General features: G+C 41.6%; 1 protein-coding gene across 5 annotated transcripts in view; it reads left to right on the top strand.

The window, feature by feature from the left end:
• LOC129732463 (liprin-alpha-1) overlaps positions 1-13357 on the top strand; it is a 1274109-nt gene that overhangs the window by 715157 nt on the left and 545595 nt on the right. The gene's annotated exons all lie outside the window — the stretch shown is intronic.

Genomic DNA, 13357 nt, shown 5'->3' with positions numbered 1-13357 from the left:
GTCATTGAAAGTTAATAATTTTTGACAACGCAAGCAAGCATTCTGTGTTGGATCCTAGCAATTTAAATCTGTCGCGCCCGTCTAATTCACTGAATGTGAAATAGCTTCCACAGGGCATGTTGTCTCAGTGTCTCAATTCCCCCACTGTTAGGGCAGCTCAAAGGTTGTGATCAGCAACCGATTTTGAACAGCAAAATGCCTTTTTCAAGGCAAATAAACAAATAATTGAAGGTTAATGCAATCAAATTCTGTTGTAGTTGTCTAATTTTTACTTTATTGAGCTAACCCCTCACTGTTGGGGCAGCGCAAAGGCTGTGATCAGCATAACCGATTTTGAATAACAAACAGCCCTGTTAGAACGCATTCACAAAAGCAGTTAGTTCGACTATGCAGAGCTAATATGAAGTCGATTCAATCAATCAGCATGAACAGAATTTCGCTGCCAAGTTGCAATATGATGCAACACGCAACAGCGAGCAAACGAAATCGCTTGATGTTACAAGCCGCAATACGGTTAGGGGTAAAATCGTTGTGTGAGAGCATCATCGGTGTTTATTCGCTGGATACAAAAACAAAATGCGAATTGTGGAATAATTCGTCTAAAGAACATTAGAAAATGTTTCTGGGAAAACGAGCTACATTCATTAGTCGGAAAGTGAGCTGGATGGACCGTCCACAACGTTGACAGCAGTAGCAGCAAATATCAGTACTCAGCAGTAACAGAGGATGGCAGCGGGTTGCGCCTGTGGCTGCCTTTAAATTAAACAAATCACTTGCCCTGTGGTTGGTCAACACGTCTCAGGCCTCTGTCAGGCTGAACGCCTACGCGAGCGATCGGGCGAGATTTTTGCCGTACATCAGCCGGCACTTCCTTTAATGGAAAAGTTGGATCATTTTGTTCAGAAGAATATTACTGTCGGTAATATTACAGAGATGCGATTGCATTATATCTGATATAGAATTGAACAATCGTTCTTTTGAGGACAAATGAAACACTTAATTTGAAGAGTTAATAGCTTTGGATACCAGCTGCAGTATGATAACAGCCTCAGCGGTAGGCGCAGCCGGTACTTCCCTGAGGCCGATGTTATAAGTAAGTAAATGGAAGCGGCACGGCGAAACAGTTCGGGTGTGCTTAGACGCGCGTCATTTTTCGTTGTTGATATTATTCCCCACATGAAACGGCGCGCTTTCGTACGATAGCGGTGGTATTAGCGTTGGATGCATTTGCCAACACTTACTCCAGTAAAGCCGTGTCTAACACCTTTCTATTGTGTTGGCCGTGCGCATTAGGCCTCCGCCAGGCTAAACGCGAAAAGCGGCGCGAACTGATTCGCCCGGCCGTAGGTTAATGTACAGCCGTAAGTAGAGCTAGTCATAAGCAAGTTCACCATAACTCCCGCTATCGGCGTAACACAGAGATGCAATCAGCGTTATATCCGGTTTTAAATTCAACAACAAACTGTCCTTTTTAGGACAACCAAACAAATGAATTGAATTCACATGTACATATACTCTTACTGTTGACACTTGTTTGCGCCGCAAAAAGTTTGTTCTTTTCCTGTTCAGCGAGGTCGTATTTATATGTGCAAACTGAAATTGAGTAGTACTTCAACTTCATTTGCACAGAATTTTCAATACTGCCAATGAGCGGTCAACATTTATTTACTAGGAAAAATGACTGACACGCAAGCAGCCGGGTTATCTCTCTTGTGAAAGTATTCTACTTCAACCTTGCGGTCGTGGCTTTGCACACTTTTTTTTTCGTTCAGTGTATATCTAATCTAGTGGATGCGTTTTTTATCGCTCTGTTTTTGACCCGTTATAAACAACCCAGAATTATTTGCGTTCTCTTGTTCTGTGAGTGAACCCGCGCAGTTTTTCATGCTATTTGCCGTTTGGCTGTTTACAGCTCATTTAAGTGATTAAAGTGAAAAATAGTTGATCTGTTCTTCGTGTGAAGTGCTAGTGTTTGTAAACACAATTCCTTACGCAACACTTCTATACATAGGAAGCACCTTTATCAATTTTTTTAAGATCAGCGCCATCTGTTGCATGCTAGCGGCTTTATTTGACGAAAGCTTTCGTAAGCTCGGCCACCTAGCTGTGATCACTCACGATGAATTCTGAATGCCATCAGTGCTCTCAACCGATCAAAACACTTGAATATATGCAGTGCAATGAATTTTGCAACCAAGCTGTTCATTTCAAATGCATTGGATTCAAGCGACCCAATATGGAACTCATGAACAGTAATCATAATCTATTATGGTTCTGTGATAATTGTATTGAGCATCTAAAACAAATCAAAGATACACCTATTCCTATGGCACATGACATCGTGACTGCTGTCTCGGAGAACATTTCTGATTCATTATCGGCATTGAAATCTGAGCTGCAAGAAACTAAAGCACTGACTAGAGCATTAATGGAAAAAACTACTAACGAAATATCTGATCCCAACCGTGCACGTTCTGCTTGGCCTAGTGTTAAACAGCCCCGCGATGCAGCATTAAGGGAAACACCAAAATCTCGCACTACCGCCAAGCTTGCTTGTGGTACGAAATCTATAGAAAAGACAAGTAAAACTGTAGCCACTGTTGCAGAAGCACTCGAGAAATTCTGGCTGTATCCATCCCGAATCGCCTGCAACGTTACTGAAGGTGACATTTCCGTGCTGGTTAAAAGTTCAATATTTGGTATTTTCGTACAACGTAAGAACTAACATCACTCATACGACTAGTGCTGGGACTTTTACCCGGATATATTCGTGATCCGGTTATCCGAAGCTCGGATCACGGATGTGTAAACGAATACTATTCGGATGCCCGAATATCCGGATACGGATGATCGAATAGTCGGATATCCGGATATACTATCCGGATATCCGGATTTTTTTTCTTTCTTTTAAGCCCGTTTGAATAAAATGTAACGCGAAAAAAAGGCTTTTTCCACAATCCCCCATACCCTCGTAAGTATTTATTTACATAATTTCTCATTAAACAATGTTCGGATATAATATCCGGATATCCGACCATCCGAAAATCCGGATATCCTGTCGGATAATATCCGGATATCCGGTTGACCCGGATTTTGGATATTTGTCGAATATCCGAGGTCGGATATCCGGATATTTTAATCCGGATAGTCCCAGCACTACATACGACGCGACATGGGACAAAACAAAACACTTTTCGTTCTTACTACATTAAACATTTTAAATTTTTTACCTTTAAACTCGACCGGTTTCGGGCGTAATACTGCCCATCTTCAGGAGGAGAGTCCGACTGGTTACACTTCTTTATACGTTGTTCGTATACGTCAGAAAGCAAAGATGCTACGGGACTCTCTGCTTTACTATGTTAAATAGGCAGGATGTGATGGGGGGATTGTCTTCGTTCATCAGCGGTTCTGTCGAATAACTAATGTGAAGCGATTCCTAAGCATTTAAGTGGGACGTTTTCCTTACGTTTTTTATAATTTTCGCGTTTTTCTAGTCTATTTGGTGGTCTAAAGTTACGGTGTGGGCGGCTACACTAGATTCGCAGGACTTTGCATTATCAACGACATGTTTATGTTCTTTGATTCGCACTTTCACCTTGCGTCGAGTTTGCCCGATATACACCGAGGGGCAATTCTGGCATGAAATCCGGTATATTCCGGAATGTTCATCTGGGGGAACTTTGTCCTTTAAATTGCATAGCAAGTCCCGCAATGTGTTTTCGCCTTTGTGCACGATTTGAACATTAAGTCTTCTCAGTGTATTTTTTATTGGATTGGTTACTTTGGGGTAGAATGGTAAACTGATCCTTTTTATTTCTCTACTTTTCAATGCCAATGGAAGCCGAGGAGTTTGCCAAAGAACAGCAACAAATATACAAAGCAGCAGAAATAAATGGCTACGACAAAAGATTCGTGGACAAAATTCTAGGGAAACACAAATGCAAGCAAGAGAAACAGCAAATCACCACACTATTGCCCGAAAGTAGAGAAATAAAAAGGATAAGTTTACCATTCTACCCCAAAGTAACCAATCCAATAAAAAATACACTAAGAAGACTAAATGTTCAAATCGTGCACAAAAGCGAAAACACATTGCGGGACTTGCTATGCAATTTAAAGGACAAAGTTCCCCCAGATGAGCATTCCGGAATATACCGGATTCCATGCCAGAATTGCCTCTCGGTGTATATCGGGCAAACTCGACGCAAGGTGAAAGTGCGAATCAAAGAACATAAACATGCCGTTGATAATGCAAAGTCCTGCGAATCTATTGTAGCCGCCCACACCGAAACTTTAGATCACCAAATAGACTGGTAAAACGCAAAATTTATAAAAAACGTAAGGAAAACGTCCCACTTAAATGCTTGGGAATCGCTTCATATCAGTAATTCGACAGAACCGCTGATGAACGAAGACGATCCCCTCATCACATCCTGCCTAATTAACATAGTAAAGCTGAGAATCCCGTAGCATCTCTTTGCTTTCTGACGTATACGAACAACGTATAAAGGAGTGTAACCAGTCGGACTCTCCTCCTGAAGATGGGCAGTATTACGCCCGAAACCGGTCGAGTTTAAAGGTAAAAATTTTAAAATGTTTAATGTAGTAAGAACGATAAGTGTTGTGTTTTGTCCCGCGTTGCATCGTATGGGTTAAAAGTTGTCTGTGCACTGAACTGGCAGTTGATTTTAGAAAGCTTGTTCGTAAAGATGCCGATTTGAAGCAGTTTGCATTCATTTTTTTCAAAGTTGGAATTGACACAAGATTGAAAGAGACTGCACTGGATCCATCATCCTGGCCTAAAGGGATTTTCTTCAGGGAGTTTGATCATCAACAGTCGTCGCGTGATTTTTGGGGACCGACGAAAATATTACGGATCGATGGTGCAACGCCGTCAAAAATCATATCTACACCGAAACCCCAACCTGTAACTACTACACTCATGGCCTAAGCAGTTCTCATCGTCATCATTCCTCTCTACCTTTAACGGAACGCACGTCCCAAAGCATGATGGGAACCCCTGAGCTTTTAAACACAGTCCGCCCGTTTGATCAACGTTCCGCCAAGCTCTGCAACCGTGCTTCAACTTCTTATTGTTCCGGCCATCTTAGTCGTTCCGTTTCTGTGTCTAGTTTAAGCGAGGGGGTTTCCCAACTTGCTTTCTCAGGCAAGTACAATAATGTTAGAGCAACTTCGTATCCTGAATCCACCTTCATTCGCAGCACAGAATCGTTACACAGCTCGGCTACTGAAGTACGTCAACTTCCCATCAGCACACCATTCACTCATCTACAGTCAACGGAACGCACGTTACAAAGCATAATGGGAGCCCCTGAGCACCCTAACACAGCCGTTTATTGCAATTCAACTGCCGCAGCTGCGTGTTCCTGCCATCTAAGTCGTTCCGCTTCTGTGTTGGGTTCATGCGAGGGGGTCTCCCAATTTGCTTGCTCAGGCAAGTACATAACAAGTAGAGCTTGTTCTTGCTCTGATTCTAGTCCTGTACACAGCGCTAACGCATTGTCTACCAATGATGTAAACCGTTTAAATGGGCAGCAGCGTCAACTGTTGCTCGATTGTACCTTGCAAAATTCTGATGGCGCCATACATTCTTTGAAGTTCTACTTTCAAAATGTAAGAGGTTTGAAGACAAAAATAGCAGACTTTTACCTCTCATGTATCGATCAGGACTATGATGTAATCATGTTAGTCGAGACTTGGCTCAATAGCAGAATTAATTCAGCTCAGCTGTTCGGTAACCAGTACGAAGTTTACAGAATTAATCGGAACCGTTTAAATAGTATTCGCGAGATAGACGGAGGCGTCATTATTGCCGTAAAAAAAACTCTCGATTCCTCTTCGAGTGATGTTGGATTTTGCGCTGCCCTTTCATCACCATTCAACTACAAAATATAAAGCTTTTTGTTGGGTGTTTTGAAGTAGAATACTTCTCTCAGGAAGTTCGGCTACATAAGGATGTGAAATGAAAATCTAAAACCGAAAAAAGTGAAAAATATGTCCAATTTCAAATGCTAATAAATCGGTTAGTATTCGATGGATTTCCTTCGTTCTTGCAGCAATAGATTGGAAAATCTTCTAAGATTCTTCCCAAAATAAGATAATTGTAATTTTATTATTCACACTATTGCACTATTGAAAATAGTCAAGCCTTGTCAAAACGAAAAATTCGACCTCTGATTGGTCGTTATATGCTTGCTTCCCAAGCACGGTCGACAGGATTATATACCTTGCAATTGAAAACATGCTATTTGGCCTATATAAGAGCCTGTTTCAGCCGGAGCCGCTCATAATAGTTCTAGACAGCGACAACAGCAGTCGTCCTTCCTTAGCAGCAGCACTAGCCCTGTGAATGGTCACCACGTCTCAGGAGCAGCGCGGTTTTTCTCAGCGTGTGTCGCCAGACAGCCATTATTCCCCCCGTGTTAGGGCAGCATGAAGATTGCCATCAGGAAATCCAATTTCGGAAATCAAAATGCCTTTTTCAAGGCAAATAAACAAGTAATTGAAAGTTAATAATTTTTGTCAACGCAAGCAAGCATTCTGTGTTGCATCCTAGCAATTTAAATCTGTCGCACCCGTCGAATTTACTGAATGTAAAATAGCTTCCACAGTGCATGTTGTCCGTGTATCTTAATTTCCCCACTGGAAGGGCAGCTCAAAGGTTGTAATTAGCAACCGATTTTGAACCGCAACATGCTTTTTTCAAGGCAAATAAAAAAATAATTGAAGGTTAATAATTTTCTGGCATCAACACAAGCAGACATTCTGTGCGGGGTGTCAATCAAATTCTGTTGTAGTTGTCTAATTTTTACTTTATTTAGTAAACTCCCCACTGTAGGGGCAGCGCAAAGGCTACGATCAGCATAACCGACATTGAATAATAAATTGCCCTGTTAGAACGCATTCCGAAAACAGTTAGTTCGACTATGCAGAGCTAATATGAAGTCGATTCAATCAATCAGCATAAACAGAATTTCGTCGTCTCCCAGCTGCCAAGTTGCAACATGATGCAACACGCAACAGCGAGCAAACGAAATCGCTTGATGTTACAAACCGCAATAAGATACGGGTTAAAACCGTTGCGTGTGTGAGAGCACCATCGGTGTTTATTCGCTGGATACACTATCTACTGTCTACTGAACGCAATAATCTGCTTACATGCGACACGGGGACGGGAACATTTTCTTCGACCATGCTGCACAACACGACACAAAACATGTTATTTTGTTGCTTCAATGAGAGTGCTATCGGTCCGGCTCGATAGAATGTTCACAAGAAATAATTTTTGTGCATCCGTGCTACGAAACTGAGGAAAAACTTTAGAAACTGAAAAAAGAGGTGGAGCTTATCAAATGATCGCTCTGAGCCAGAATGAAGTCACACATATTTTCCAAGTTATATCATTCCACCACGTACGAAAAATAATTCATTCCTGTTTTCATCCCTATATAAGAGAGTTTTAGTCGAAGCCGCTCATAACAGTTCTGAACAGCGATGACAGCAGTCCTCTCTTAGCAGCAGCGGGAGCGAGCAGTGGGTACCATCGATAGCGGATAGCGGCCACAACTGTGGCATGGCTGCGGATAAGCGTAGCAGTTTCAGCGGATCTCACCATCGATAGCAGCAGGGCCAGCAGATGCAGGTACAGCGGATACCAATGGCGGCTACAACTGTGGCATGGCTACGGATAGCGTTGCAGCTGCTCAGCAGTTGGGCCAGCGTATAACGGCCACAACTGTGGCATGGCTATGCATAGCGTAGCTGTTGCAGCGGGTATATCAGCATCGATAGTAGCAGGGTCAGCTGATGCAACGACACTCCCTTCACTAAAATGCTGTTTCAGTGTGGTAGCGGGAAGCATCAGCAGCAGGCTTGCATGAATTGAATACATCAGCCAGCAACTTTCTCTAAGGCCTCTGCCATAGTAGACGCGAAAAGCGGCGCGAACAGATTCGCTCGGCCGTAGGTTAATGTTAAGCTCTACTGATGGCTGTACATTAACCTACAGCCGAGCGAATCGGTTCGCGTCGCTTTTCGCGTCTATTATGGCAGAGGCCTAATGGGAAAGTTGTATCATTTTGTTCAGAAGAATATTATTGTCGGTAATATTACAGAGATGCGATTGCGTAAATCCGATTTTGAATTTAACAATTGTTCTTTTGAGAACAAATAAAACACTTATTTGAAGAGTTAATAGCTTTTGGTACCAATAGCAGTATAGTGACAGCCTCAGCGGTAGATGCAGATGCAGCCGGTACTTCCCTGAGGCCGATGTAAAGGTAAATGGGAGCAGCACGGCGAAACAGTTCGGGTTATGCTTAGACGCGCGTCATTTTTCGTTGTTTATATTCCCCACATGAAACGACGCGCTTTCGTATGATAGCGGTGGTATTAGCGGTAGATGCATTCGCCAACACTTTCTCCAGTAAAGCCGTGTCTAGTTTTCAATGTGAAAACACCTTTCTCATTGTGTTGACCGTGCGCCTTAGTCCTCACTATCAAGGTAACACAGAGACGTAAGGTAAACACTACATCCTATGATAAATTGAACAATTGTCCTTATAAGGACAACAAATGAATTAATGAAGATTTAATTTTGAATTAGAATACTTCTCTCAGGAAGTTCGGCTACATAGGGATGTTGAATGAAAATCTAAAACTGAAAAAAGTGAGAAAAATTTCAAATGCTAATAAATCGGTTAGTTTTCGATGGATTTCCTTCGTTTTTGCAGCAATAGATTAGAAAATCTTCTAAGATTCCTACCAAATGCATGAAATTGCAATTTTATCATTCGAACTATTGTACTATTGAAAACTCTTAAGCCTTGTCAAAACACAAAATTCGACCTCTGATTGGTCGTTATACCGCGCTTTCCCAAGCACGGTCGGCAGAGTTATGGACCTAGTAAATTGGGAATGCATCATTTGGCCTATATAAGAGCTTCATCAGATAATAAACAAACATTTCATCGGATATTAAATTGAACAACTGAAATTTGAAGAACACAAATGAATATTTGAAGAGTTAATATTTTCTCGTTTTGCGCTATAATCCAAAGTTAATTATCTTCATCTTCATGCATACTCTGACTATTATTACGTGTTTGCGTCGCTTAGTGTTTGGCTACGGTCATGCAGAACGCAAATACAGCGCGATGCGATTCGGCAAGACGAAATCTGTTGAAATGTATAGCTCTACTTCGCCTTAAAAAGAGCTGTACATTTCATTACGGTAAGGCGAATCGCATCGCGCCGGTATTCGCGTTCTGCATAACCGTAGCCTTTGTTCCGTTCCCGTTTAATGATGTCGTATTAAATGTGCATATTACAATTCGGCAGCACTTCAACTTCTCATTTGCACAAAATTTAAAAATATTCAATGAACTTCATTCAAAATATCAGATAAAAAGAAATCACAATACTGCCAATGAACGGTCAACGTTTATTTACTAGAAAAAATGACTGACACGCAAGCAGCCGGGTTGTCGCTCTTGTAAAAGTATTCTACTTCAACCTTGCGGTCGTGGCTTTGCATACAACCTTCTTGTGATTTTTACCTACCTCCTGAGGAAAGCAAAGATCCCGAGCTTATGAAACTACATATCGACTGTATCGAGAAGATTTGCGATGCTGCAAATTTAAATGACATCGTCATAATAGCTGGTGACTACAACCAACCCAAAATCGCTTGGAAACCTTTACGTCACGGTTATATGTATGCTGACGTTTCGAACATTACTTCAAGACGTTGTGGTCGGAACGAAACGACGATTCAAGAAATACTCCTTGATGGTACCGCGAGGTACAACTTACTGCAAGTGAACCCAGTCACTAACATTAACAGACGGTACTTGGACCTGGTATATGTTAATGAGGGGGCAAACTACACAGTTCCAGCTAGCGCCGACGAACCTTTAGTACGATTGGATGTAAATCATCCTGCTCTCGTGTTTAATGTGAATGTAAATTCGCCTTCACCGCTAATAGAAGATGTGGACACGACAGTATTGAATTTTAAGAAAACCGATTATTCAGCACTTAGTGATTATTTCTAAACTGTTGACTGGGAGCCTGTCATCGATTGCAACAATGTAGATGAAGCTATATTTCAGTTCAACTCGATTGTTCGAGCCGCTTTGTACAGATTTACTCCGCGTTTTAAGCCCCCACCGAAGCCTATATGGGGTAATGCTCAACTTCGATCCTTGAAGAGAATTCGTGCTGCAACACTTCGAAAGTACACTCGGAATCGAAATCCCACCACGAAAGCGATGTTCAACAGAGCAAACGGAAACTATAGAAGATATAATCGTCAACGGTATGCCGAGTATGTACGAAGGCTTCAAGAGCAGTTACGTCAGCATCCAGCCAAATTTTGGTCGTTTGTAAGATCAAAGCATAAAGAGAATGGGTTGCCTGTGACAATTAACAAAGGAAACGAGACGGCTTCTTCTAATGCGGAAAAATGTGAACTGTTCGCTGATCATTTTGCTAGTGTCTTCAACCCTCCTAACTACGCAGAAATTGATCCTAAATGCCTCGATAATGTGCCCACCAATGTGGTTGATTTGGACACTTTCCAAATTTCCGAAGATATGTTATTAAAAGCTATCCGAAAACTGAAATCTTCGTTCTCGCCTGGACCAGATGGTGTCCCACCTGTTTTCATGAAAAGGTGCATGCAGGAGATTAAAACCCCTTTCTTGAAAATTCTAAACCTTTCGATGCAGCAAGCTCAGTTTCCTCATGAATGGAAAAAATCGATGATGTTTCCGGAATTCACAAAGGGTAAGAAGCAGTTAGTTGAAAACTATCGAGGGATAACGTCCCTTTGTGCTGGCTCTAAAGTGCTTGAGATAATAGTTAGCGATTCTATCATGTTCAACTGTCGCAGATACATTTCTACACAGCAACATGGATTTATGCCTGGCAGATCAGTTGACACAAATCTTATGGAGTTCACATCTCTGTGTTTTGACGGGATATCCAGAGGTAATCAAGTAGATGCAATCTACACCGATTTAAAGGCTGCTTTTGATCGAATCGACCACGATATAGCTCTCAAGAAGTTTAAACAACTGGGATTTTCTGATCGCCTCTGTAGCTGGTTGGCGTCGTACCTAAAACAAAGAACTTTACAAATAAAAATTGGCGGGATAAAGATCTCGGGAGTTTACCAACTACTCCGGTGTAACTCAAGACAGCAACCTCGGGCCAACCCTGTTTATTTTATTTTTCAACGATGCGATGCAGCTTTTCACCGGATACGCGGATGACTTTAAACTCTTCACCGAAGTGACTAGTTTGGCTGATTGCGACACTCTACAGTCTCACCTAGACCGTTTTGCTGCGTGGTGTAATATCAATCGAATGACCCTTAGTATCGAAAAGTGTATAACAATCTCATTCCATCATAAATCAAGCCGCGAAGCCTTCCGTTTGATTACACGATCGCTAGCCATTCGTTGGAGCGTGTAGAAGTCGTAAAAGATCTTGGTGTTTATCTCGACTCACTTTCCGACAACATCAGCAGTTTGTGATAGATAAAGCGAATCGACAGCTCGGATTCTTATTTAAAATCGCCCAGGAGTTCGACGACCCGCTATGCCTTCGATCGCTATATTTTGCGTTAGTACGGTCACACTTGGAGTCTTCTGCCGTCATTTGGTCACCGTATCATGCAATTTGCATTCGCAGAATTGAAAGCATCCAACGCAAGTTTGTTTGGTACGCCCTTAGGAATCTACGATGGCTCAACCCACATGATCTACCTCCATATGAAGCTCGCTGTCAATTGCTGGGCATTCCAACGTTGGAGAGAAGACGAAAGATTTCTAAAGCCGTTTTCGAAAGCCGTTTTCGCAGCCAAGTTTCTTTCATCTGAAATTGATTGCAGTTCTTTGTTAGAGCAGCTTAACGTAAGTGCCCAAGCTAGGCGTCTCGAGCCGGTTTCCTCCGTCGTCCACTAACAAGAACTGAGTATCTTCAAAACTCACCTCTACATTCGATGAGCGCAATATTCAATGAATACTTTTATCTCTTTGAATTTGGAGAGAGAGCTAAAGTATTTCGACGTAAGTTGCTTCAAGAGCCGAATTGGCAATGGATTTTTCTCTAGCAATTTCAAATATTATGTCTATAATTGACTACGATTTATCTGTTGTGTAGAATTAATGACTTTTCTTTCAATAGTATTACTGTTTATAATAATAATGACTCGTATGTGTTAGAGTTCTGTACGTTGTTAGAATTAAGCATTTAAAAGATATGGGGTTTTTATGCCGATTTTTGGCTTTTCCCCATCACCTTATATTTCATGTAGACCTTATGTTCGGATGAAAATGATAGTAATAAATAAATAAAACCCTTCTGTGATTTTTTCAGTCATTTGGTCTCTAAAGTTCCTATTTTTGAGTCACTCAGTCGCTACCAGCTCTGCGAGTGGAACCTGTCCGTACCAGCATTCCAAGTTTCGGATCTTTCGGAAGCGGAAGATCTTGAACACTGTCTGTCCACGCTAATTGCTCCATCATCTTCTACACCAATTATTAGACCTGCAACAGGGACATCCTCCTTGTCATCAGCGTCGACGGCATTCGAGTCTGCTGTTGACAGTTCACCCTCAGTTCAGCTACCTCGGCAATCTTCGCGGACCAGCCTGCCGCAAAGGTTCCAAGTACCAAAGGTACTAGGAGGGAGATGTTCGAGACAACTGGCCACCCTAACGAAGATTGCCACCAGGGCTCTCCGTTAGCAGCTACGTTTGTCAATTGGAAGACGTCACCGTGTGCTTGTGTCAGAGTTGTCAGAGCCAGTCAGTAATGAAACACGTTTTAGTCTATAGTTAATAAATTTTATTTTAATTTGTACCATGAAAATCGAATTTACTTGTCGGTATATCACCGCGTCACACGGATACAAAACAATCAACCTGTCCCCATACCACATTGTCCCCGTATCCGTATTGCGATCAAATCATACTCGTAACATTCATACACTCAACATGTATAATGTACAATATGATATATTTGCTATATTTGACATGATTTTAATAAATTTTCACAATTCCTATTACACATCTATTATAGTGTGAAACAGTTACTATTTTTAATTAATCATACAACATAATTAGCTAATGATTATAAAATACTTAAATCGCAAACAAAACCCTCTCTCAGTCGCAAAAAAAACTCCCGTATAGCAGTGTGGGTAGTTGATAGAATGAGCACAGCAATGTATGAAACGATTATTAGACTTGGATGGGTATAGTTTCCCAGTACTTTCATGAGATGAAACAGCATGCCGGTTACAGGGAGATTGTGGATTCGAATAC

Source organism: Wyeomyia smithii, chromosome 3 (assembly GCF_029784165.1).
Source record: "Wyeomyia smithii strain HCP4-BCI-WySm-NY-G18 chromosome 3, ASM2978416v1, whole genome shotgun sequence".
Lineage (NCBI taxonomy): Eukaryota > Metazoa > Arthropoda > Insecta > Diptera > Culicidae > Wyeomyia > Wyeomyia smithii.
The sequence above is the reverse complement of the archived record's forward strand: the minus strand, read 5'-3'. Positions and strand labels throughout refer to the sequence as shown.